We start from the raw sequence: 27,946 nt of genomic DNA, 5'->3' as shown, positions 1-27,946 counted from the left end.
AATGGCAAATTTTTGATGCACCTGTATCGCCATCGTCAGGAGCATCCGTAAGAAGTTTGGACAGCTGTGTTAGCAGGCAGACATCTGAGCTCCGAGAAATCTACTTTCACATATTCTTATATGTGGCCTGGAATCATGAAACGACCCTATTGTGCGAAAATACCGTTCTTCACTTTTTGAGTAATTCTTATAGGAAATTTAACGCTCTTTCCAACGGAGCAAACTGCATTTTTCTATTTTTCATAGTTTTTTCACAAATCGCATTTAAAGCCAAATCGGACCACAAATACGATTTTTTGAAATATTTCGCGCCACCTATCGGAGATTTTTTTCTTATTATTGCATTGTAATCGGGTTCTGAACTATATTCCAAGTTTTCTGGTAAACTTGTTTTCGCACAATATGGTCGTTTCTAATTCCAGGTCACATATATAGAAACCTTTCAAGTTAAAAGTCAGCGAAATTTTTGAAAGATAATGCAAATTGCAGAAGGACAAAAAGAAGTAAGTTCTATAAAAAACACTTTACGGATTTACATAGAACCCTTTTTGCCTTGCTTCGCTGACAGTTGAATTAAACGTAAAACAGCACCTAAATCTTACTAAAAAAGGTTTATGCAATGTAAAGTGAAACCAAGTCGGCAATAGCCAAGCGAAATTATCAAATTTAAATTTTGGCCCCAATTAGCGATATCGAATGGGATCAAAGTTAGGATTTCTCTATATAGACTCAAATAAGGCAAATTAATACGCCAAATTGAATATTCTATAGCTGGCAATAGCACATATAGATTTTGGTTCTCATTGGAAATGGTTAGGGTGTGCTTCACAGGTGTTATAGTTCAGATTATTGAATATCAATAGATTAAACATGAACTGTTACCACTATGTGATATCACTTAACCGATTCCACTCAAGACCAAAATGTAGAGGTCGCCTACTATAATATTATTGATTTTGGGTGTTAGAAACAAAAAAAAAATTATTTTAATTTTTGAGTCTCCATGGAGGAATCTTAACTTTGACCTCTGTGCGACATCACTAAACCGTCTCCAATCGGGACCAAAATGTGAGTGCGGTATTTTTGTAATTGGTTTTGCATTTGAAGAGTGGAGACTGAACAACATAGGAGATTTAATTCATAAAGACCAATATAGTTTATACATTGCCCATGTTTTTTTACACACATATGCGTTTGCGGTTAAACTTTTTATGAAGAAATAAGCACACAAACCTATACGCAAGAGATCTGCAACGTTGCAGCAGGGCAATGTATATACCAAAACGATTTAAAATAGAGACATTGCATAGACGAAAAATCGTGTGAGGCAAGCTTCACAAAATTCTAGTAGTTCACATTCACCACTTACCACAGCAGAATTTGTTAAACTACCACTGTCTGTATTTGTTATTTAATAATTATTTGTACACTTTTTATTCAGCTAATGTGTTCAGAATTTTAAATTTTACTCACTAAAACTCCAATCAGTGTATTTCTGTGCTTAAATTATGTTAAAAATTGTGTTAAAGTTTTTGGTGTGGTGAAAGTGACCTACTAGAATTTTGTTACGCTCCGCTGCTTTCCACCGAAGTTCGCGCATGCAATATCTTTATATTCAAAAATTTTTGGTATATACAAGCAAACACACATTCTATGTATTTTGTTTTTCGAATTCCAGTTTTTTGTCAAAATCGTACTGCGCTAGAAGTTGAAATGTCAAATCAGATAAAAAAAAGAGCGTCAGCTGTATGATGACTTATTGATAATGAAAATACTCATATTCGTACTCAAGGGTTAACCACTCCATGCATTGCGTTTCGCTATATCTCTCAAATGTTGCTCATTTAGTCAGCTGGCGTTGCCAATCGAGTACGGATGCGGGTAGCGGTTGGACAAAGTGTTTATGAAATAAAGAAAATTAACGTGTATTATTAATTCATTTCCGAGTCATCATATGTACATATAACTGACGTTACGTTGTCGTTGTTGTCGCATATTGTGTTGAAGTGTTGTTGATACTATAATTATTATGTGTAAATAAAGCAATATAAGAATTCTACTTAAATCAAGTAGATTATGGCATAATATATGCAGTTATTCATATACATGTGTGTGTGTGTGTCTAAATGTGCGAAAACAAAAAATTTAAAGGGGAATAAAAGCAAAAATTGAATTTAAAGCAAAAAGCAAAATCTCTGTGCCAAACAATAACCAACAAACAAAGAATCCTCAATTTTCGCAAGGGATGAGCTGTGAACATCCGGGAAGTTGAAGAGATGTAAAGGCAACTGCAGAATAGTACAATCATTCGATTTGCTTCTGACGTCTGTTTATTACGATTATATCTTTCATGTAGCGGCAGTGGCTTGCACGTGAGTGTATTTGCATGTGTGTGAGTACATGCTTCCGTGTGTGTGTGTCTGTTTCTTTTTTTTGCGACTCCTGAATCACTCATAACATTTTTTGTTGTTGTTGCTGTTGTTGCCATTTCACTCATACATACAACTTAGTAATTTAGTTGCTTACCTGAGGAATTATTCGATTTGTTATTGAATTAGCATAGTCGGACCAACAACAATTCCGCGCTAAATCCATTTACGTATTTAAATACGCTAGTGTTTGAATTAAAAACAGGTTTTTATCATGCAAAATTAATAACGTCAGGTAACCTAAAGTACCAAATAGCCAAAAGTAGAATTTGAAGTAATATGAAATTAAGAATATTTAAACAGATATATGTATGTATGTAAAAAAAATTTAGTTCAAAAATGTTGCTTACTAAAGACTTTACTCTTTCATAACTCTGTAAATTGAATTTCATATGGAAACATTCGATACACTCAGTCCATACGATGTACATTGGACCGTTTCAGAAAAACTATATTTTTATACTCAGCTGAGCAGAGTTCACAGAGTATATTAATTTTGTTCGCATAACAATACCCCGTAACGGCATACATTAATCGAGATAGATATAGACTTCTATATATCAAAATGATCTGGGCGAAAAAAGAAATGCATATAACCATGTCCGTCCGTCCGTCTGTCCGTAAACACGATAACTTGATTAAATTTTGAGGTATCCTAATAAAATTTGGTATGCAAGTTCCTTGGCACTCAACTCAGATCGCTATTTAAAATGAACGAAATCGGAATATAACGACGCCCACTTTTTCGATATCGAAAATTTCAAAAAACCGAAAAAGTGCGATAATTCATTACCAAAGACTGCTAAAGCGATGAAACTTGGTAGGTGGGTTGACCTTATGACGCAAAATATAAAATTAGTAAAATTTTGGAAAACGGGCGTGGCACCGCCCACTTTTAAAAAAAGGTAATTTAAAAGTTTTGCAAGCTATAATTTGGCAGTCGTTGAAGATATCATGATGAAATTTGGCACGCACGTTACTCCTATTACTATATGTGTGGTTAATAAAAATTAGTGAAATCGGATGACGAACACGCCCACTTTTAAAAAAAAATTTTTTTTAGGCCAAATTTTAACAAAAAATTTAAAATCTTTACAGTATATAAGTAAATTATGCCAACATTCAACTCCAGTAATGATATGGTGCAACAAAATACAAAAATAAAAGAAAATTTCAAAATGGGCGTGGCTCCGCCCTTTTTAATTTAATTCGTTTAGAATACTTTTAATACCATAAATATTTACCAATCCTCGTGAAATTTAGGAAGGGCATAGCTTCTATGACGATAAATGTTTTCTGTGAAAATGGGCGAAATCGGTTGAAGCCACGCCCAGTTTTTACACACAGTCGACCGTCTATCCTTCCGCTTGGCCCTTAACACAATAACTTGAGCAAAAATCGATATATCTTTACTAAACTTAGTTCACGTATTTATCTGAACTCACTTTATCTTTGTATTAAAAATGGACGAAATCCGACTATGACCACGCCCACTTTTTCGATATCGAAAATTTCAAAAAATTAAAAAAATGCTATAATTCTATACCAAATACTAATAAAGCGATGAAACATGGTGATTGGATTGGTTTTTTTACGCAAAATATAACTTTGGAAAAAACTTTGTAAAATGGGTACCATATTAAATAGCAGAAAATGAAAAAGTTCTGCAGTGCGAAATCAAAAGCCCTTGGAATCATGGCAGGATACTGTTCGTGGTATTACATATATAAGTAAATTAGCGGTACCCAACAGATGGAGTTCTGGGTCACCCTGGTCCACATTTTGGTCGATATCTCGAAAACGCCTTCACATATACAACTAAGGGCCACTCCCTTTTAAAACCCTCATTAATACCTTTAATTTGATACCCATATCATACCAACACATTCCAGAGTCACCCCTGGTCCACCTTTATGGCGATATCTCGAAAAGGCGTCCACCTATAGAATAGAACACATTCCAGGGTACCCTATGTTAATTTCCCTACACGGTGATTTTCCCTTATTTTGTCTCCAAAGCTGTCAGCTGAGTATGTAATGTTCGGTTACACCCGAACTTAGCCTTCCTTATTTGTTTTATTTAAGATAAGAACACCGATGAATAATAACTGTTATTCAAGGGAAAGAAATTAACTGGCAAATTGCGATGTTACAATATACAATTTTTTTTTTGTTTTAATGAAATTCACTAATGTACATACATAGGTATCAACCGAAAAGTACCCACCTACATAATTAAAAGGAAGGGAGAACGCTTCTTTAGTCACGGATTTGTTTTTTTTTTTTAAAGCTCTTGTGGTTTTCGAAATTTCGGCAGCAAATACCTTAATGGGACTAAAATATACAATGTTGGAAAACATAATAGAGACAACTTATTGCCAAATACTAAACCAATTACATCAACAGTAATTCAATACATTTCTGGAAACTGTCAGGTCAGTTTATCTTATCTGCATTTTTTTGTGGGAAAAACGACTTTATGTTTGCAGGAAAAAAATAATAGACAGTTTTGCACTTCAAAAGGTAGAAATTAATTTTTCACGCTTCTAATAACGTTTTCAAAGCATGTTAAGTAAATAAAAGTAATATAATAATTATGTTAGTGAGTCATAATAATAACACCGTACAGAAAAGAAGCCAATTTTAGTAATAAGTTTAAGAAAAAAACATAAAAATTAGCAAAATGAGCCCACTTCCCCTCCATCTTGGAAAAAAACCAAGACTACGAAGTAGAAATCGAAAAAGCCCTCTTGACGATGGAAGGCATTTAATTGAATTTAAAAGAAACAAGGCTTCTTATCATCATCTAATAATCTTATTAAACGGTTTTATTTAGCTTGACTTGAACGGCCGGCCGAACAGAATTTTGTAATTGAAATTTAAGTAACTTCCCGATAAGCTACAAGCTTGAAACATGGAATATAGTTCAGACCCTGATGACAATGCAATAATAAGTAAAAAACTCCGATAGGTGACGCATGGATCGAAATATTTCAAAAAATTGTATTTGTGGTCCGATTTGGTTCATATTTGGAACACATAATACATTTATGAATAGAAAGCGACCTATGAAAAATCGCTGCTAGGTGGCGCAAGGATCGAGATATCCAAAAAATCGTATTTGTGGTCCAATTTGGTTCATATTTGGAACAAATATTACATAGAGTCCGGTAGAAGTGACAACAAAATATTTGGACTTAGATTGTAACAAATTGTCTCTAAATGAAATAAATATAGTGAGAAATAATAGGCAATTAAATAAAGACTAAAAACTTCGAAACAAACAAATATTAAAAAAAAAAAAAAATTTGTTAAACGGTCTTATTGAAAACAATACTTTTTAATATTAATATTAATAATAATACTAAAAGCTAGAAAATAATTAGGTAGGTCCTAGGTACTTGTCATCACACTCGCATTTTCGAAGTTTTGCCAATTGCAATTTCGTTGCGTATTTCTTATTTGTTCAAAAAATTTTAAAGTTTAATTATTGTTGCGAATTTGTTTGAAATTAAGAATTAAAATATAAACAATGTACAGTATTGCATTTCATGTGGTATTCATTGAAATAAGTAATGAATTGGTACATCAACAGAGGAGCATAAGAAGAAGACGCCGGGATAACACAAATCCGCCGGAGTTGCCTGCTTCCATTCAGCAAAGCAATTTTCTGGCGGCCAAGTCGAGTTGAATTCGTCTTTCGTCATATGCCAAAATCTATTTAAGCCTTCTTAAAAAATCCTTGCGCAATTTCTGGATGGCTGCATTAAATATACCAAGAGCTCTTCCGTTGCATATGATATACTTTTCGACTTAAAATAAAGAATATTGTGGTAGAATGTACATATTTTAGCACAAATTTGTACAAATAAGTGTTCTTTCTTAAAAGGACCAATTTCCTTTAACTATTTCGATGCATTCCCTTTAATTTAACAAGTGAAAAAACTCCTAAGTAATGGCAGAGAAATCTCCCTCTCACTCACATTCATAAAACCTACTTTTCTCCCATAACCGATTTCCGCTTTTTCGAACATTGTTCAGAATAGGAGGAAAGGGAGAAGTGAGAAAGCTCACAAGGAATTTTTATTTAGAATACGAGGAATGGGAGAAGGGAAAAAACTCGCACGGAATTTTTGTTTAGAATTGGGCTGATTGTTAGTTAGCTGCCTTCGGGCTGCTTTTATCGGGCTATCTACTTCCTTCCTTCCTCTACCAAGTTTGGACTCGCCAGCACCTCCGTAATGTTTGCCACCTCAGCTCTCCAGGTGCAGCTCCTTACTTGTAATATCATTTGCCCAGCGATTATGTTCTTTCTCTCCCCTCACAATTCACCTTATAACTTTCTTGGTTGTACGATCGTCTGACCAGGCGGGAACTGTCTGACCAGGTGTTATCAAAGCGCTAATACTGAATATGGAAATGGAGAACGGTCCACCACTGCAACGCCTCTTAGTGTGACTTCACTGTCACTTCCCCAGGCGGCCCGGTACTATATAAATACTTATATAAGTTTATGACAAATTTTTATTTGACTCGGTCTAATGTATGTATGTAGGTACATACATATATATCATTCTTACTAACATATGCACATTAAAGTTGGTTGTGCCCTCCATTTTTAGCTCTTCCGCCAATCGTTTTTCGCATGTTTTCTTTTTGATTTTATGTTTCGAGTTGCTCTTTTAACTTGAGTCGTCTGAAAAGTGATTTGTATTGATTTTCGCCGACTTTAAGGTTTTTTAAATAAAAGAAGTCGTACATATGTATGTACAATTAAATATTTACATGCAACAGAGTATGAGTTGCTAACATAAACAATCAAAAGTTTCCATGCCTATAAATGCTCAAATGCAATTGAGTGAAATCGCTGGTGTGAGTAATGGATTTCTGACTAAATTGCAAGGACAGTGGGATGGGTATGGTGGAAAATTGAAATTGAATTCAGTTGCCATTCGTTTAGGTTGTATCCTTGGACATTTTATCAGATTTCCAAAAACTTCATGAAAATTATAGAAAAAATATAATATAGCTTTGTTCGCGACATGTGAAGATGGGTTCCCAAATTTTTTGTGCAATGTGGCACAAATAGTTGGAGGCCGAACGACAACTGGGAGGTTCCGTGTGAACAATGTATTAGGCCAATAAATTTGTTTCAATAGTTCGTAAGAAAAATATTATATGTCTCACAAGAGTTCGGAAAAAATATGAACGATTAGACTTTTGTCAATTGTGATCACAGATAATATGACAAGTATCAACGTTTGAGCGTGCAACAGTCCCACGGTGGGGTATTTGATCCATCTAGCTGGCCAAAACTAAAATAGCCGTTATTTCTGTTTAAAAAGTGGTTGTCTCACTTCATTGTTATGAAAGGAAATATTTGACAGCAAACTCGCGGCGTTCCGCGCAGAATTACTATGGATCGAGCCCCCGGCTTCGGAGGGACCCGAGAGAATTTTTTGGCATTACATGAGATATGTATGTCAATATGGGTATCAAACGAAAGGTATTTTACAATTTTTTATTTGCCACCTCCCCTCGTTTTATATATTTCTTTGTCTATCCACTGCCTTCGCGGAAACGGCTTAACCAATTTGAATCAAATTTGGTACATCGATATAGTATTACATTTTAAAACTTTTCACCTAGGTGTTGCCACTGAGGATGTTTTCACAAGGATACCACCTTTCTCTTACAAAATTGATCACACTCAAAAAAGCGCAGGTATGCGCAGCCATTTTTGTTATCAAACTTTAAAACAAACACAAGCTTATGTATTGCCAAAAAATTACTGACATGATATGAAATGAAAAAAAGGTATATCTTTTTGTTTGCAAGGTTTTTAAAAAATTTAATATTGAAAAGGAGTAGTATTACAAGTAGAATAACTCAGTTAAAACATGCGGTATAAAAAACCTAACGTATGAATTAAAAACACATTTACCAGTCCTAAACGAAAATGTAACTAGATTTGATTAAAGCTAAACAAGTAAACAAGTATTTAGGTTAGAAGGGTATATTGCTTTTTAATCCAAAAATACATCGAACTGCATACAATTTTTATACAACTTTAGATGTGCGCGGTTAGCTCCGTTGACGTTGCAGATGCGTTTTGGGGTATGCGTACTATTCAGTGGAAATCTAGGAACGCCAGGGAGTATATTTAAAAAAAATTTGGAACATTTTGAAAAATCGACTTTTGGCCATCTAGATTGATCAAATACCCGTGAGTCCGCCAGGCAGCGATAGAAACCACTTTTAATTAAAATTATCTCTAATTATCTCTAACCGATATCTCATTACTATCACAAAAAACGCACCATTGTGCAGTGTCTAATCGCTTATCTTATATTTCGAAGTGAAAGCTACTTAATAACTTAGTACATATATATATGGAGAGTTGAGCTAACACTTGAGTTAAGTAAATAAACTGGGCCCGTATCGTGTACAGTAGAAACGCGAAAAAGTTAACTCTCGAGAAAGTTAAACGCTCGGCTAAGTTGAACCGATCTTGAGGATCCACGTAGCTCTCTCTTCTGAGCTTTTTTGAAATTCAACCGTTTGTGTGGCAATAAAAACAAGTGCGGGTATTCTCCTATTTCTGTGTTATTGTCAAAGGTGGGTGGTGTTGACGTCAGCATTGACGACATTGAAAATTGGAACGACGTTCAAATTACGGAATATAACGAAGATTGCAAAGTGTCCGATAATGATAACGAAGAATCAGTTATCGAGCAAGATATACAACAACAGAAAGTGAGTTTTTCAGTAGCAGTTGGATACATCAATACCTTGATAAAGTGGTATGAGAACAATAATGATACAAATCAGATATCACATCTTATTAACATGCGGGCGAAAATTTTCAAAAGCTATTACACAAAAGAAAAAAAACAAACAAGTCTCGACTGCTTCTTTAAACCAGCTCTTACAAATTAATAAATACATATCGACGTGCCATACGAAAAGTAACACTTTCAAAAAATGTTTCATAGGATTTCTTTGTACAAAAATTTGAATGTGTTACTTTTCGTATGGCACGTCGATATTTACAATGTGAATAACTTAATATGTCTGTTCTGTGAACTTGAAATCAGCCAGTACAAATAAAATCTAGGTTTATGCTCTGTAACAATTAAAACTAAGTACATAATTTAAATAAATTCAATGTGTTAAATCCCAAAAACTATGTTTATTGCTGCATTTTTTTTTTTCAAATTTAAAAACCGCTTGGAAAAGTTAATATTTCGGAAAAGTAAACTACCCTTGGGACATTTTGGTTAACTTTTTCGCGATTCTACTGTATTACGATTCGTATAGGAATCCATTCTTTACTCAATTTATAAATATGAAACTGCCAAACTATATAAACAAATTATGATAAATTTTAAATCCAACTAGTACTGGAAGTCTCTAGTTCACATATGTCGTTATTCGGACTCACGATTTCAGAGCTATTTTGATTTAATATTTGAGTAAAAAATTTATTTCGATACGAATCGGGACACACGATACGGCCCTTTTATTTTTGCTCTCCCAAAAACTGGGTTTTTTGCTGATAGAGGGTATCGAATATAAGCCGACAATATAATGAACAAATGGGAGTAAACATACAAGCATTATATTCGCGTCAACTTTAGCAAATAGGAAATGACAAGATCAAAATTCGAATCTGAATTTCGTACGTTTGTTGGACAAACGCGCGTATCCCGTACAACAATTTAGCTTTCACACTATACATATGTTTTTTGGAATAATCGTACTTTAATTGGTTTTTTTCTTAAATTATTTTAAATTTTCAATAGCTTTGATGCAAATATTACTTTTATTCTGTTTTTCTTTCAAATGTGTGCTATTAGTTTGGCTGAAGTTTCACCTGACACGCTGTATGAAAGAATCATATAAATTTTTACTGCCACTAGAACACGCAATATGTATTAATGCATTAAATACTTTGTCTTATTAACATGTTCGCGGACTTGAATGCTAGAGCATTAAAATTTCAAAACATTTCATTTTATGCATTAACAATTACAATATACACTAATAAATACACAATATTTAGTTCTTGTAATTAATATACATATTTTTGCAGCTCAATGAAATTTTAAACATCCGCGAAGGTGTGAGTTAAACTGAAAACTATAGAAATGTTATCCCGTACCTACCGTGACATACTCAATTTATATATTCAGCACCCTTTCTTCGCTCCTGAAAAATTTTATAGAACTGTATTAAACACAACCCACTGTGCTGCACTATTCGGCTCGGCAGTGCTTGTCCACTGCTTGTATGATTCACACTCAATGCGGCAATCAAAAAGAGCAAAAATAGAGTCAGTGGCCTATGAGTGAGATAAATACGCTTGGACCCTACTATAGCACAATGTACATAAAAACTCTATTGACAGCTAAAAATTAACGGCAAGAAGGTCTTATGTGCAAACTATTTATGTACTAAATATCCCTACATACTATGTCAGTGGTGAGTGGTGGATCTGCAAACAAGCCCCCTTACAACTAAAGAAATGCGGAACAAATTTATTTGCAGTTTAGTGTACGAATTCCGCAAAAAGTCAATGAGTTGAATTGATAGAAAACTTCTAAAGCAATTCGAAGCAATTAAAATGCAATTTTATCATATTTAATCCATCGAGCGAATAAAATAAATAATTAGGAATTTCAAGCACTTGAGTTATTTATTATTCCAAATTATTTTTGATAAAATTATAGCACATTTAAGTGCTGCAATTACTTTAATATTCGCTAGAAAAATTATATAACAAAAAACTGAAAATAAAAATTGCTGAACAATACAAATAAATTGGTTGATTTAGCACCTTTCTACGCCCGACACCAATAACTACAGAAACCGCGAATATCTCTGTTTAGTAATTTGTTTATGCCAAAAAAATGGCTTTTGAAATTTAGATTTTTCTTTTTTTATATAAGAAAAAAAAAAAAAAAAAATACAGCCATGAAACATATAAGATTCAATTGCGATTGTATCGCGTAAAATGAGTTCGGTTGGTTACTTAGGTCGGTGTAGTGAATCATTGAAATTGCTTTCGATGTCAATAACCTAACGGTGGGGTTTGTATGCCAAGGTATAAATAGGGATTATACACTTTTAAAAAGCATAGCAACATAATAAAATTAGAGTAATTTTGCACAAACTTAGTCCCATAAAAGAAATTTAATTTTTATTGATTTTTAAAGAACAAGAAAATAGTTAAACTGAAAAGGATATACATAAATACAAACATTTTAGTTATGTTATTTCATAATAATCGTCACTAATACAAGTTGCTAGTTACAAGAGTACTCGGTTTTTTTTTCAGAAACGGGTTTCGAGCTATTCGAAAAATGGTTGCTGAAAAAAGTTTAATTTTTATATTATTAAAGTAGCGTTCGCCCACAGCCTAATCACGAAGTAAACAAAATAAAAAATGTCGATGAATGGAAAATATAAATTAATGGTGCATTGCCCACATTTCCAACATTGCTTGGGCCGCGATCTACCCAAATGAAAAATGTTGTGTTTTTTCCTCTTCTTGTAGCGATAGGGAGACTCCCCGAAGGTTTAGGGGAGTATTGTCGATGTTTATAGTCCTTTACCGGATATCGATCGGGTACGTTTCGGAAAAGAGCAGCAATAAGGCACTAGAGTTGAACGGTCTTAGTCATCCAACCCCTTCTTCCGTGAGGAGCTCGGTGTCGCCCAGTGACAGATCTAGGGGGGGGGGGCTATGGGGGCTATAGCCCCCCCCCCCTCCGTTCGAACTAAGTCATTACGTGCAAGGTTGAGGTATCATACGTGTGAGTTACGTACATTTTGCAAAATTGATCATATAATCAAGATTTTTGTCAAGACAAGTCTTCAAAAGAGCCGAGGAAAAAGCATGTGAATTGGGAATCAAGCTCGAAATACCCCGCATTTGTGGCCGAAAAAAGCACCGCTCCAATGTTCCAACAAAAAGTAAGGCTCCTCTAGAATTTTTCCGGTGAGTTCTTTTTCATTTAATGCGTTTATTTACGTTTTTAATAGGGGTGAATGATTCGTTGAAATTGTATTTACAGAGCTACAATTTACTACCCTTTCCTGGACTACTTGATTTCTTCATTGACGTCAAGGTTCAAAGGTGAATTTTTCCAGCATACTCTGCGGGAGTAACGATTCGAGAAATTGTACTTGCTGCTAAAGTTTATAAAGAAGATCTCACCAGTCACAATGGGACAGTGCTGAAAAATGAGATTTTATTGTGGCATAACCATTGCAAGAGTGATCCATTCAAGAGTGCTCAAAAAGCTAGCGATGCCCTGAAAATCATTAAATCAGCACACTTTTCTTCATTTTTTCCAAATTTGCGACTATCCCCGTGACATCAGCGACCGCAGAGCGTTCTTTTTCTGTTTTAAAGCGCTTGAAGATTTATGTGAGAGTCAATATGTCTGAAAATCGACTGACTGGTCTGGCGCTAGGGAACGTCCACAAAGAAATAGAAACGGAAATTGAAGAAATAACCGATATTTTCTGTAAATCGAAGCCCACGACTCGAATCTTTGGATTGGTCGATAGAAGATTGAACCAGCAATAAGTGGGTTTGAAAGAAAGGTTTTTATGACTATTTGTATATGGTTGTTATATCATTATCTCGAGTGTGCTGAATAAAAGAAGAACTTAATTTAATTTTGAAAATCTTCGTTTTATCATTTCATTTTATATTCTGTATACATTTATTTAACACATCATGGAAAACAAAAACAAAATTTGAAAGTGAAAAAATTTCAAGCCCCCCCCCCCCCCCCCCCCCTGTACCAAATCCTAGATCCGCCACTGGTGTCGCCAGAGCCTCGCCTACTTAGTAAACAGATAGCTGAGGTTGACAATTTGGTTTGGAGAAGCTATGAGTTTCACTAGCAATCACTTGAAAGGGTTGCACCTCGACTCAACTTTACTAAAAAAGTTAATTAAAAAACTCTTCGCAGGAGTATCTGGAAATAATCTCCAAATGGAACCGAAATATTCCCGAATTCATAAATAAACCAGTCTTAAAATTTACCCCGAATAATGTAAAACTGATCTTAAGTCATTTCGAACTTCTCATGGCTTAATGATGTAGAGTTAGTTCTGATATGATCTTGAAACTGTCCCAAAATGATCCACACAAAATCCTGGAACTGTTCCGAAGTAATCTCTAAGCGGTCTTAAGCACAAACTCCAAATAGTCCCAAAGTGATCTCGAAATAGTTCTTAAATGATAAAAAAAAAGGATGACCCCAGACCATAATCACTGTTCCAAAAGGCATTTTTGAAAGTTATGCCGATTTTTTTTCGATATATCACGAAATTACATCAAAAGCAATAACGACAGTGTTTCGGTCCCGAACACAATCACCAGTTACCTCGAAATAACATTCTTAAAATAACTTCTTACTGTTGCCGATATATTCTCGAAATGATTCAGAAAGCAATAATGAAAGAGTACTGAAATTATAATTAAATAGTAGCGTAATTTTATAACACACAAGCCCCGTATGAATCAAATAGTTCCGAAAACATCCCTTACAGGTCTGGACATAATCTGGATATAAAATGACATAGTGCAGCGAATAAAAGTAAAATAGTTTTGAGTATAGTTTTTTCTACAGATCGTGAGTAAACCATAAATATAATTAATATTTTTACTACACGCGTGATATCGGCCAAAAACCAAACTCTCATAAATACCATTGAGTAATGTCGTAATTAGATATAAAATTGTCGACATAAATCTCATCGAATCAAGATTATTTTTATAGTGGAGATGTTAAATAGCATTACAACTTAAAGTTCCAAGTACACTAACACAACTTTATATAAATATACATACATATATACTCGTACAACACATATAATAACATTCCGTTTAAAAGCAAATAAACTTAGTTCACGCGTAAATATTTTCCAAGTCATTTATTTATTCTGTTTTTGATTATTTGGTAAAACACTTGTTTCTCCCCCTTCAAAAACTACCACCCATACAAGTACAGCTTTTGGCGTCTTTGATAAGAAAAAAGTAGCGCCTTGAAATGTTTGCTTTTATTTTTGTTTTCGCTTTTATCAGTGTGTTAATTATAACGTCACACTTTGTGATAAATGTTAATAAAGTTAAATTCAGCAGAAAATTTTAATATAATTTAAAACAATTATAAAATATGCTCAATAAATATAATGATTTAGAATGTCAAATTATTACATATTAACGTAAAATCCGTGTAGAAGTTTGTTAACACCTTTTTATATTACTTATGCTGATATTCTTCATGAGGATTTCTTCCGCCTTACTTCAGCTCCGTTCTGTTTTATTTCACGTTAAAATACATTTACCTCAAGTTGTTACATATATTTCTTCTTTTTTTTTTTTGCTAGGCTCCGCATGACTCTTAAAACATTTTCGTTATCAAATAATCACATTAATCATTAAGTACGCATATTATTGTTTACTTAATAATTTTAGAGCTACAAGAGAATCTTAAGATTTGAAAAGTATGTAACTATATAGACAGTTTTGAATACATTTGTAAATAGGCATGGTAACTGCTAGTCAGATAGAACCAAAACATATATTTAAACTCATGTAAGTATTTTTCTGCCATGAAAAGCTCTCAGTGAAAACTCATCTGCCTTGCAGATGCCGTTCGGAGTCGGCATAAAACAAGTAGGCCCCGTCCCGCCAATTTAGAAAAATTAAAAAGGAGCACCACGCAAATTGGAAGAGAAGCTCGGCCTAAAATCTCTTCTGAGGTTATCGCGCCTTACATTTATTTATTTATTTTAAGTATTTTTGCATAGATATCTGATAATAAATAATAAGTTCATGCCTTGATATAGAGAGACACCTGTACAAAGTGAGCACCAAATGATATATTTATTTTGAAAACTCTAAATTAGAAGCCGGATTCTGAACGTCGCTAAAGCTAATTAGTAATCGCTAAATGCTTTCCAGTGAAAGAAAATCGCCTAAAGTCTCCATTTGGACGGAAGTCAAATTTAGATTTTCCGCTGGGTTATTGATATCGAGGCCATGACGAGAGTTTATTTGCTTTAGCACTTCAGCATATCTTGGAATTCAACCGATGGCGTTTGCTGGAAACTGGCTAAAGATCTTGTCACTTGGTCATTAAACTATAAGCCTCATATATATATGTAACCCAAAATCTTGTTCTTAACAAATGAAAATTTTGAAAATCTGAGCTAATGGAGCAAAAGTTATAATAAACTTAATGTTAGAATACCAATGGTATTGTAACGAATTTTGGGAAATTCCGCTCCTTCTGCTAACGTTCGAATAAATCACTCCAATATTCAGTATTGCAAACTGGTCTTTATTTAGATTACTTTGGGAGTAGTACAATTATACGTCACAATTGTACTGCACTTCGCAACTAATGGCGTGTTTAAATCAAACTGATTCGTTATTACTCAGCTTGCGCTGCTTATATACTCTCGGTTTCCTCGTTAACCCGTTTCTCCTAAAGTCTAGTAATTTCCTGAACAGTTGTAGCTCATGCTTGATTAGGTACCAGCTATATGCTGGTATATTTGTAGTTTATAGCCATATGCGTGTGTATGTGTGAGTAACTATTTCGGCTGAAGACTACATCTGTGTGTGTGAGATAGCTCTTTGTCGCCTTCTACATAAGTGTTGCTAGCTTTAATGTGTACACGTATATAACAGTGGTTGATGCTAATGTTCGTCACAATATTTAAGAGAGTGAATGAACTTTTTAAGTCGGCTTGCTTTTTCTAAGTTTAAGGCCATCTATATGTTAAGTATTTTCACATTCGCTATTACTTTACTCATATTTCAGTCGACGGATATTTAGCATATCGCTAAAAAATAAACAAACAATAATAAAAGTCTGGCTTATAACGAAATCTTAAAAACTGGAAATGATGTCATGTTGCAAACCAAATGAATAAAAAACATACAAACGTACTTTTGGATCTTAACAACAAAGCCGGCTATTTAGTCTTTCTTCTTTTTATGCCCGAATTCTTTATTTACATATATTGAACTTTTATAATATCGTACTTGTACTCGCTCTGTCGTTTATGTTTCTCTTTTCGTAAGCCTGCTTCATGAGTCATTGATTGGTTAATTACTTTTCAAATCATGTCGAAAGGCAAGCTTAAATTTTATTATGCAATGGAATAAATCAGTTCATTATCGTGCATATATCATTCCCTTTTGTTTTGCGATAGTGAATCAGGTATGCCAAAATGTTAAAGAAAATAGATAATCCCTAATGCATCCCCGAAATTATCCCGAAATCAAACAAACAATAATTTTGCAACTATACTCAAACTGTCTCGAAGTAGTTCCAGAATGACCCGGAACAGAAAAGTTTCAAAATATTCCCCAAATAGTCCAGAAATTAACTTTAAAACCATTCCGATATGCCTCGGAAGTAGTCCCGAAATTACTCCTTTATGGTGCCGTATTTCCCAAAATTATCCCGAAAACTATCCGAAATCGTACCGATATAACGATACACAAATAACTTCTAAATGTTCCTAAAAAAATGAAGAAATTATGCCGAGAAAAACAATTCTGAAAACTCTCAAAATGGTGACGAAATACTACAAACTATGCTAAAAACAAGTCTGAAACTATCCCACAAAAGCCTCTAAAATTATCATAAAATAGTCCCGAAATTATCGCAATATCCATTCCGATATAAACTGCACCGAAATCGTCTCTAAACACCTCAAAATATTCTGAAATATTTCCGAAAACAATTCTGATAAGATCCGAAAATGGTCCCGAAATAATAACTAAACTGTCCCAAACTTCTATAAAACGATCTGAAGATTGTGCCGAAATGACTCAGAAAACAATTTGAAATCATCCAAAAACAGTAGAGAGATCAATACTGAAACGATGCACAAGTAGACCCTAAATGATCGTGAAATTACTCCAACAATCCCTAAACAATAGTCAGAAAATAACCTAAATGATTATAGAAACAATTCCGATACGATTTGGAAAAAATCTCGAAATCGCCCCCAAAACGTCCCGAATTTTCCTGAAAAAACAATCCCGATATTAACCCGAAATATTAACGATTTAATTCACATTATCCCAAAAATAATTCTAAAATTGACCCCAATTAGTGACAAAATTATACTGAAATATTCTGTTCCGATATGATCTCGAATTCATCCTTAAAAATCCAATTTTCTCAACATGATCAAGAAATAGTGCCGAAATGTTCCTGACAACTAAAAGAAAACATCCCGTAACTTTCCCGAATCGATCCTCAGATCAATCCCTCAACGGCACACAAAATTTCCCTAATTTATCTTGAAATCTTTCCACAACAGTTCAGTATGATCTGTAAAACAAACCTGAAAGAGTAACAAAAACTTGAAATAGCCACAAAGTGTGTTGCACACTTCGTAAAATTGCTTAAAACCTAGCCTGTATAACTCAAATTTCATAAAATTGTTGACGTTGGACAAAGCCACTAAGATCTATAGCGACTTCAGCAAAATCCCCTCGGCAGTTCTGGATTGATTGAGCCATAGCAAATGCCTGGACATGTCCACATTCAAACATTCACACTTATAATATTAATAAAATATCGACACCTTATTGAAGATGTTTCAGGAGATTCTACCTTGTAAGGCAGTATTTTCTTCAATCGGATGATCTAAAAGAATGATTTTCAAATAACAACTCAGGTATCAATATTTATATTTGTCAGTGTTCCAATCTGCATTAGTTTACTATTCACGTATGTAGCTTCTACTCTATGCTGTAATTTATACCAGCCCAACTCAATTTGCATTAAGTGCATTCATTCTCTTTAAGGCATCATTATGTAATTCTACAAATGTAAACTTTCTCACAACATACATGCAATGAGGTCATCTTTGTGGTGGCCAACTTGGCGACAATCAGCATAGATAGTGAAACAATAAAATATTGAACTCATGTTGGGATATCCCACACAAATTGACGACATACATATAAATATAGGAATGTATGTATGTTTGTACTTTCATGTGCAAAATTACTATGTATTGTATATTGAGGTACTCTTGGGAGCTTCATATTACATTGGCTTTGTTCCAAGTGTTTACCCACTTTCCATTGAAAAAATAACACTCCACCAAGTTTTTGCTTACTTACTTATTAACTTTTTCTGAGAAATGAAAATCACAAACAAATAATTTGCTTGACAGACTAAATTGAGTATCAACGAGTTGTTAGCTTAGTTAGTTGGCCTTAAATATATATGTACACAAATAATATTCATCATAAGTCCTGGCAAAAAGTATGTCATTCATTTTTATTACCTACTACTTTTTTTTGCGTGCTGTAGCTTTTTAGTTTGATATCAAAGTGCATGTCTCATTTATGAATTACATACCTACATACATATCTATAGTGAACAGTTAAATGCACTTACATAAGTTTATTACATTCGTACTCTAATGAGTACCCTGTAGTGAAAATGTCTTGCTTTGAACTGGTGCACTTCGAGTAATTTCGAAAACAATACTAATTCGTCCTCAATCTATTTAGCTCTGTGAAGTTGGCACCTACATGTGCGAGTAATTAAAAAAACCATATCTTATTCATTTGTCCACCGTTTGACCATGTTTGCCCAGGAAAAATTTTCGTTTGTCCACCTTTTGTTAAAAAGTTATATTTAAATATTAAATATTTTTTTTTCGAAAAAACACCAACATTTTTTGTTTCGCTTTATTGTGCTAAATCGTTTGTCCGTCGTTTACCCATCGTTTTTCCATGTTTGTCCACCTTTTGTTAAAAAGTTATAACAAAACATAAACGAATGAAATTTGGTTTTTTTAATTACTCGCAAATGGAGGTGCCAACTTCACACCCGATTTTTTTTTAAATAACTTTTTAACAAAAGGCGGACATACGATTTAGCACAATAAAGCGAAACAAAAATTTTTGGGGTTTTTATGGATAAACGATGGGCAAACGACGAAAAAAAAATGTCGGGGTTTTTTCGAAAAAAAAATTTTTTTTGTTATAACATAACACTTGGATTATTTGAGCGACGGCTTCTGGTTCAATTCGGAACTATTTTGTGATTATGTCAGGATTATTTTGAGAATTATTTAATCATTCCGGGGCTTTTTCGAAACAAATACGGAATTATGTTGCGTCTATTTCGTAATCATTTCGGAACTATTTTGGAATCATTTAGCAGGTTTCGGAAAATTTCATTTATGAATATGAAAAGTTATGTGGCGGTCAATATTGTTTGTTACCTACGAGTCTTCGGCTTTTTATCATAACAAATGTTATCGAGGACTTATCGATGAATTATCTGCGTCGAAAAAAACAAAAAGTTATCGATTTTTATAAATGTATGGAGTTGTTGACAAAAAAATATCGATTTCTTATCCATAAAAAATCGGTTAAAATTACCAAATAAATATCAATAAATTTTCAGTGATATTTTTCGATAACTATTTGTTTACTTTTCTTTAAAAAAATCTATATATTTTCGATGAAAAATGGATAACTTCCGCTAGCAAATTACAAATAAATTGATAGTTTTTCGATAAAAAATCGACAAATCGATCAGTTCCACATCGCTATGTACTTGAAGCTTATATAAATCAAACTTTCTACAGAGCGAAAATAAAAACGCATCCTACTTGCAAAAAATTTTAAAGTTGATATCATGAAAACGAAAATGTTATGAATCTCCTCCTGAGTTGCATTTGTGGAACACAAGTATTGGATAAAAGCCTTACTGTTGGTTTATTATTACCTACCAGTTTTCTTTGTTGGAGCTACACATTTCACAAATGACAAGTTCCCCTATTCGTCGCAAGTGCTATATTTCAATCAAATATATATAGACTTCCATATATCAAAATCATCAGCATCGAAAAAAAATTTGATTGAGCCATGTCCGTCCGTCCGTTCGTCCGCCCGTTAACACAATAACTTGAGTCAATTTTGAGGTATCTTGATGAAATTTGGTATGTAGGTTCCTGGGCACTCATCTCAGATCGCTATTTAAAATGAATGATATCGGACTATAACCACGCCCACTTTTTCGATATCGAAAATTTCGAAAAATCGAAAAAGTGCGATAATTCATTACCAAAGACGGATAAAGCGATGAAACTTGGTAGGTGAGTTGAACGTATGACGCAGAATAACTTGTAAAATTTTGGACAATGGGCGTGGCACCGCCCACTTTTAAAAGAAGGTAATTTAGAAGTTTTTCAGGCTGTAATTTGGCAGTCGTTGAAGATATCATGATGAAATTTGGCAGGAACGTTACTGCTATTTCTATATGTGTGCTTAATAAAAATTAGCTAAATCGAAGAACTACCACGCCCACTTAAAAAAAAAATTTTTTAAAGTCAAATTTAAAAAAAAAAGTTAATATCTTTACAGTATATAAGTAAATTATGTCAACATTCAACTCCAGTAATGATATGGAGCAACAAAATACAAAAATAAAAGAAATTTTCAAAATTGGCGTGGCTCCGCCCTTTTATATTTAATTTGTCTAGGATACTTTTAATGCCATAAGTCGAACAAAAATTTACCAATCCTTGTGAAATTTGGTAGGGGCTAAGATTCTAGGACGATAACGGTTTTCTGTGAAAAAGGGCGAAATCGGTTGAAGCCACGCCCAGTTTTTATACACAGTCGAGCGTCTGTCCTTCCGCTCGGCCGCTAACACGATAACTTGAGCAAAAATAAATATATCTTTACTAAACTCAGTTCACGTACTTATCTGTACTCACTTTGTATTGGTATAAAAAATGGCCGAAATCCGACTATGACCACGCCCACTTTTTCGATACCGAAAATTACGAAAAATGAAAAAAAGCCATAATTCTATACCAAATACGAAAAAAGGGATAAAACATGGTAATTGGATTGGTTTACTGACGCAAAATATAACTTAAGAAAAAAATTTGTAAAATCGGTGTGGCACCTTCCAAGGCGAGATCAAAAGCCCTTGGAATCTTGGCAGGAATACTGTTCGTGGTATTACATATATAAATAAATTAGCGGTACTCGACAGATGATGGTCTGGGTCACCCTAGTCCACATTTTGCTCGATATCTCGAAAACGCCTTCATATATACAACTACCACCACTCCCTTTTAAAACCCTCATTAATACCTTTAATTTGATACCCATATCGTACACAAATTATAGTGTCACCGCTAGTCCACCTTTATGGCGATATCTCGAAAAGGCGTCCACCTATAGAACTAAGGCCCACTCCCTTTTAAAATACTCATTAACACCTTTCATTTGATACCCATATCGTACAAACAAATTCTAGAGTCACCCCTGGTCCACCTTTATGGCGATATCTCGAAAAGGCGTCCACCTATAGAACTAAAGCCCACTCCCTTTTAAAATACTCATTAGAACCTTTCATTTGATACCCATATCGTACAAACAAATTCTCGAGTCACCCCTGGTCCACATTTATGGCGATATCCCTAAAAGGCGTCCACCTATAGTAAGTCCCACTCCCTTTTAAAATTCTCATTAACACCTTTCATTTGATACCCATATCGTACAAACAAATTCTAGAGTCACCCCTGGTCCATCTTTATGGCGATATCTCGAAAAGGCGTCCACCTATAGAACTAAAGCCCACTCCCTTTTAAAATACTCATTAGAACCTTTCATTTGATACCCATATCGTACAAACAAATTCTAGAGTCAGCCCTGGTCCACCTTTATGGCGATATCCCTAAATGGCGTCCACCTATAGAACCATGGCCCTCTTAAAGTACTCTTTAATACCATCCATTTGATACACATGTTATACAAACACATTCCAGGGTTACTCTAGGTTAATTTCTCTACATGGTGATTTTCCCTTACTTTGTCTCCATAGCTCTCAACTGAGTATGTAATGTTCGGTTACACCCGAACTTAGCCTTCCTTACTTATTTTTTAAATATACTTATCATAAGTACATTTAATATTGTTCCATGTTTTTGTTAGAGAATAGGAAAAATTCCTGTGTCGACCTTGCTTTAAATATACCTACTTATGTATATTTGTACGTTGCAAATCTTTCCTATACAAAATTTTGCCATTTCCCTTTCATCACATCCGAATGCAAGCGTCATCGTCACATTGCATTGAAATTCACTTGTACTGCGGCGAAGTACTTAATACATAGTCTCATTCTCTTTGTCAGCTGACTTGTTGCGATTTGTGATATTCATCTGTTTACCCTAGCACTGCAATTTACACAGTGAGCTATCATAATTTTTCACGCGGGCATCAGTATGAATGAATGCGCATATAGTAAATAACGAGGCCAGCGAGATAAGTAAAGGTAAAGGTATTCTAGTAAAATATCATTAATATTTTTCCCTACAAATACTTTATGTCGTAATGTTTCAGGGATCCTCTTCAACTTCTTAATCTTTCTTAAAGACGATATATATCTTAATGTTTGAAAAAGAAAGTGATCTCGAAGTTTTTTAAAGATAATATATAGTATCTGTCAGATGCGAATTGTTCTTCACTGTCCTCGAATCTAATCAAAAAATTGTAATTCAGTTTATACTATCACAGTTTTTTAAATGTTTCGAAAAAGGATTCGGAGCTAAATGTATTTTCTCTGGTGCATTAATTATACCTTTCATGAACATGAAATGGTATATTAACTTTGGTCCCATGTTTGTAACGTTGAGAAATATAGAAGATAGACTCACCATTAAGTATACCGGATTGATCAGGGCGACGAACTGAGTTGATATAGCCATCTCCGTCTGTCCGTCCGTCCGTCTGTCCGTCTGTCTGTTTGAACGCAAACTAGTCCCTCAAATTTTGAGATATCTCAATGAAATTTGACACAAGGATGTATTTTTGTATTATATGAAACATTTGTGAGATCCGTTAGGATCGGACCGCTATAACATATATCTCCCATGCAACCGATCGTTCAGATAAAACGATTTTGGTCATTCCTGCCGCAATTTAGAAAGTATAAACGTGAAACTCGGTGATATATATTCTAATGTATCATAGAAGATATCTGGAAAAATCATTTCGATCGGAGCTATATATAATATATATCCCATACAACCGATCGTGTAGATAGAAAGATTTTTAGCTATTTCTCCCTTAATTTCAAATATAAAAACGTTAGACTTGTTGATATTTTATTCTAATATATCATAGAAGATTTCTTGAAAAAAATCACTTTGATCGGAGCTATATGTATATAGTATATACCTATCCCATACATCCGATCGTTCAGATAGAAAGATTTTTGGCCATTTCTCCCTTAGTTTCCAATAAAAAAACGTGAAACTTGGTGATATATATTCTAATATATCATAGAAGATTTCCTGTAAAAATCATTTCGATCCCATACAACCGATCGTTCATATAACGGGGTTTTTTGCCATTTTTTATTTTGTATTTATCTTAAAAATCGTTTAGGTATGTACATCTGTTCACTATATATTTCTTATCTTATACATCCGATTATTTGGAGATTACGAACGGGATAAGATTGTTCAGCCCCATTCATGAAAGGTATGAAGTCTTCGGCACAGCCGAAGACAGTCCCGTCCTCACTTGTTTTTTAATCGAATAGTTTTTGAGCATCAATTAGACGCAAGTATCAGACTGCCCTCGTAACAATTAACCCACATGGCTATAGGAAGTTGTTATTATTAGAGATTCGTGAGCGTTTTAACAAGAGAAAAGGGTTGACTTCAGTGATGTTATTTCAAACACGTACAAATGTGGGGCTTTATCTTCGAAAAGGAACACCGAATTTAATATCGCACTTCCGATTTAGTTCAAACTTGGTTTTGTATTTTAGGTTCCTCAACCGAAATCTGAGGTAGAGCATTTTGGAAGCAAATTCTGAAATAGGGCGTTGTCCAAGAGTTTTCTGATGTAGGGCGTTTTCGAAACGGCAGCCGAGATGTGGTGATAATCCACTTAGCAGTCGATGTCGTCACTTGCCAGGCATTTAAATTTTGAAATTTTTTTAGAACAGTGCTAAGATATTTGTCTGCTCTTCATACCCAACTATATTTGTACACCGGATACTCGTATTATAGCATAAATCACTTAACGCTGGGTTGTTATGATATAAAGGAATCGAGACACACTTCCATGTGACAAAATTAAATGGTGTCGGAAAAGATTACGATTGAGTCAATCTGTTTGTCTGCATATCTAAAAGTTTGGTAAGCGAGTTTATTTGAAGATTGGTAATGAAAATGAACAAAATCGGACTACATATATCCATTATTTCGATATAGGAAATTTAGAGAAATGGATAATTTGGGATAGCCCATCAACAAATGCCGATCAAACAATAAAAATTAGCTTATAAAAACATCATAAGGAGCATGCCACAAATTTAGTAAAATTTTATAATAAAGATGTGATACAGCCTACATTGACTACGCGCATGGAAATGTCAGCCTAAATTTTAAACCATTCATTGGTTTAAGCAATTTTTTAAACTATTTTTACTAAATTGGAAACCTCTATACTAAAATACACAGATCGCACTTGAAAAAGTTAGAGGGACTAGCGAAACGTCGGGTTGGAATGGTGAAATAAGTTTGTTTTTATTTGCACCAAACGCTAATGGTCAAAAGAGCCTAAGTAAGCATTAGTAAATGGAAACCCCTCCATTTACTACTGTGCTTTTTATTTTTATTCAGTTTCTGTTTAAAACTTATTTAAACAATAAGTCTTAAATCTTTAAGTTGTTTTAAAGCAAAACCAAAAAAATTTCAAAAACTAAAAATAGAAACTTGTAGTCACTTCTGTGTTGGAAACAAATCCAGGAAGTTTCAAAAATCCGAAAATAGAAACGTCTGAAACTAAAAGAACATGTATGGATTTAAAACAAACCCCAAGAGTTTAAACTTGGTGTTGAAAATTTAAAAATTAAATATTTAATTTGTGAAAAATACTGCAAGTCAAATATTCATTTTCGAAACATTTTGTTATACATTTGAGGTGTTATACGTTTTCTCACAAAGATGTAAAAGCTCAGTAGGTTAAGCAAGCTAATGGAATTTGTGACCCGTCGGTGAGTGAAAATAATTTTCGATCCGTGGTCGTATGTTACGATTTGGCTCCAGCCCACTAGATTTTTCTTTGTTTTTATAATTGAGGATTTGCGTGCACAAAGGGAACTGCTCAATAGAAAGAAGAGGTCCAGTTTTATACCCACACCAAATATTGTTTTATATCTCTGAAACTTACTTCATGAAAACGCAAAATGTGAAGCTATGTGCCAGCTTTTTACTTTGCTCTTAAAATAAAATGTAAGTTACTCACACTCCCATAGAGTGTGCTTCCTCATATAAGTTATGTAAACGTCTCCCTATTTCGCCGAAGACTTATATTTGCCCTTTTTAACATGAGAAGTGGGACATACAAAAAAGTCACTAACATACCACTGATGCTTCTATGTTATATGCAGAAAGGTACAATCCATCCCCAATTTATTTCGCCATTTTTGGCGAAAATTGTGAAAAAAGATTTTGTCAACATACACATTAGACAGATTATATGTTTATGAAATATACTATATAAAGAAAATGTTTAAAAACCTACAACAACAAAAATGCTAGGTTAGGTTAAGTTGAACTGGCCGTTCCATGAGGACCTCACATAGACTGATTTAGTCCGTTGTGTTACCAGAAGTTTGTTTTAAAGACCAAACTGAAAAACCTTATCAAAAACTAGGACCTATGTTACAAAATAACTCCGTCCTCTTGGCAAATACTAGAAGCTTCCTAGGACTTAAGCCACTTGCTGCTTCTAGATCTGACAGCTGTATAACTTCTAATAGCTGGAGTCTTAGCCTGGCAAGTGCAGGGCACGAGCACAGAACGTGCTCGATCGTTTCGTCCTCCAATCCGCACTTCCTACATCTGCTATCACTGACCAAGCCTAATTTGAAGGCAGTGCCCAGTCAGAATACCCGTCATGAGTCTACGGCCCTCTCTTTTTAGTGATCGAAGCAACTTTGTTAGTCTAAGGTTGTAAGACCTGCACATAATCTTCAACACTTTACAGCCCCACGCTTGAACCCACGCCTTTCCCGCTTGGTCGATCATGTGCACCTCTCGCCTTCGCTTAATCTCGCCCAGTCTAATTGGGCCGTCTACGGAACAAGCTTCAAAGGAAGCGCCCTTTTTAGCTAGTCCGTCCGCTTTTTCATTCCCATCTATTCCCATATGCCCAGAGACTGCTTACACTCTAACACGCATTTAGATGCTGTGCTATGCGAGATTATTGCCTTAATTGCTGCTTGACTGTCAATATAAAAATTAACACGGTTGCAGCTTAAGCTATTCTCTTCCAGGGTTTCTACTGCTTTGGTTACGGCAAATATTTCCGCTTGGAAAACGCTACAGTAATCCGGCAGCCTGTAGGCTCAGGCTCAGCACAGTATACCGCAGACCCTACTCCTTCAACTACTTTGGAACCATTTGTGTACACATGTATCGCCTCGTCCGCCATTTGCGCACCCTTGCGCCAATTTCCATCGGGGTTGTTTTCAGGGCTCCCTCTACTCCACGTTGAGCTTCCATGACAGCTTACTGTCTAGGATGATTCCTAGATATTTTGTGCAAGGTTTCTCCTGTAAGGTCACCCCTCCTAATTTAGGCCTGGTCCAATTTGGGACCTTGTACTCCTTTGAAAACAAAACCTTATCCGTCTTATCCGCATTGACTTTCAACCCGAAATTAGATGCCCAGGTATGAATATCCCGAAGCGCCCGATCCATCAAAGACTAATCGTTGGAAGGAACTTTCCACTTATGACAGTTGCAACGTCATCTGCGTAAGCCGTAAGTTCTACGGGCCCTCATCGAATCGCCTGAGCAGTTGGTTAATGGGCAGCGTCCACAGCAGAAGTGATAGCACCCCTCCCTGCGGCGTGCCCCTGTCCACTGGTTTCGTGGCCTCGTAAAATCCCAATTGTGATGTAATCTTTCTGCAATTTAACATGCAGCCGATCCGTCTGATTAAGGCAGGATGTACTTTAATGTAATTAAGACCATCCATAACAGCCCATTTTGAAACATTATTGAAAGCCCCGGCAATGTCCAAGAAGACTCCTAGAGAATACTCATTATATTCCATGGATTTCTCTATGCTTATTACCACCCTATGCAATGCGGTGTCTACCGACTTGCCTTTGGTGTACGCATGCTGTGTTGTGGAGAGCAGCTTTTCATCCACGTTGGACTTTATATACACATCTATCAGCCTCTCAAAGGTTTTGAGCCGATATGATGTTAAGCTAATGTGTTTATTGGTAGGAAAGCTACACGAGCAGTTCTCCAAGAGTGCGGTACATGATTCAGCCTTATACACCCATCGAATATTATTTTAAGTCATTCCACGACCGCTATACTTGAAACTTGTAGCATGGCCGAGAATATACCCTCTGGGCCCGGCGAATTAAATTTAGAAAACGTTTTCACTGCC

General features: G+C 34.7%; 1 protein-coding gene across 6 annotated transcripts in view; it reads left to right on the top strand.

Moving 5' to 3' along the window:
* Positions 1 to 1,863: 1,863 nt before the first annotated feature.
* The window catches only part of Best1 (Bestrophin 1), a 73,785-nt gene continuing 47,702 nt past the window's right edge, over positions 1,864 to 27,946 (top strand). For 5 of the 6 annotated variants that reach the window (XM_067762928.1, XM_067762929.1, XM_067762927.1 and 2 more), the window contains exon 1: positions 1,864 to 2,372. The gene's annotated coding sequence lies outside the window, so the exon portion shown is untranslated. Of the gene's footprint in view, positions 2,393 to 27,946 lie in introns of all 6 variants that reach the window. The other variant, XM_067762925.1, reaches the window with a different exon arrangement.

Source organism: Eurosta solidaginis, chromosome 1 (assembly GCF_040869045.1).
Source record: "Eurosta solidaginis isolate ZX-2024a chromosome 1, ASM4086904v1, whole genome shotgun sequence".
Taxonomy (NCBI): domain Eukaryota; kingdom Metazoa; phylum Arthropoda; class Insecta; order Diptera; family Tephritidae; genus Eurosta; species Eurosta solidaginis.
The sequence above is the reverse complement of the archived record's forward strand: the minus strand, read 5'-3'. Positions and strand labels throughout refer to the sequence as shown.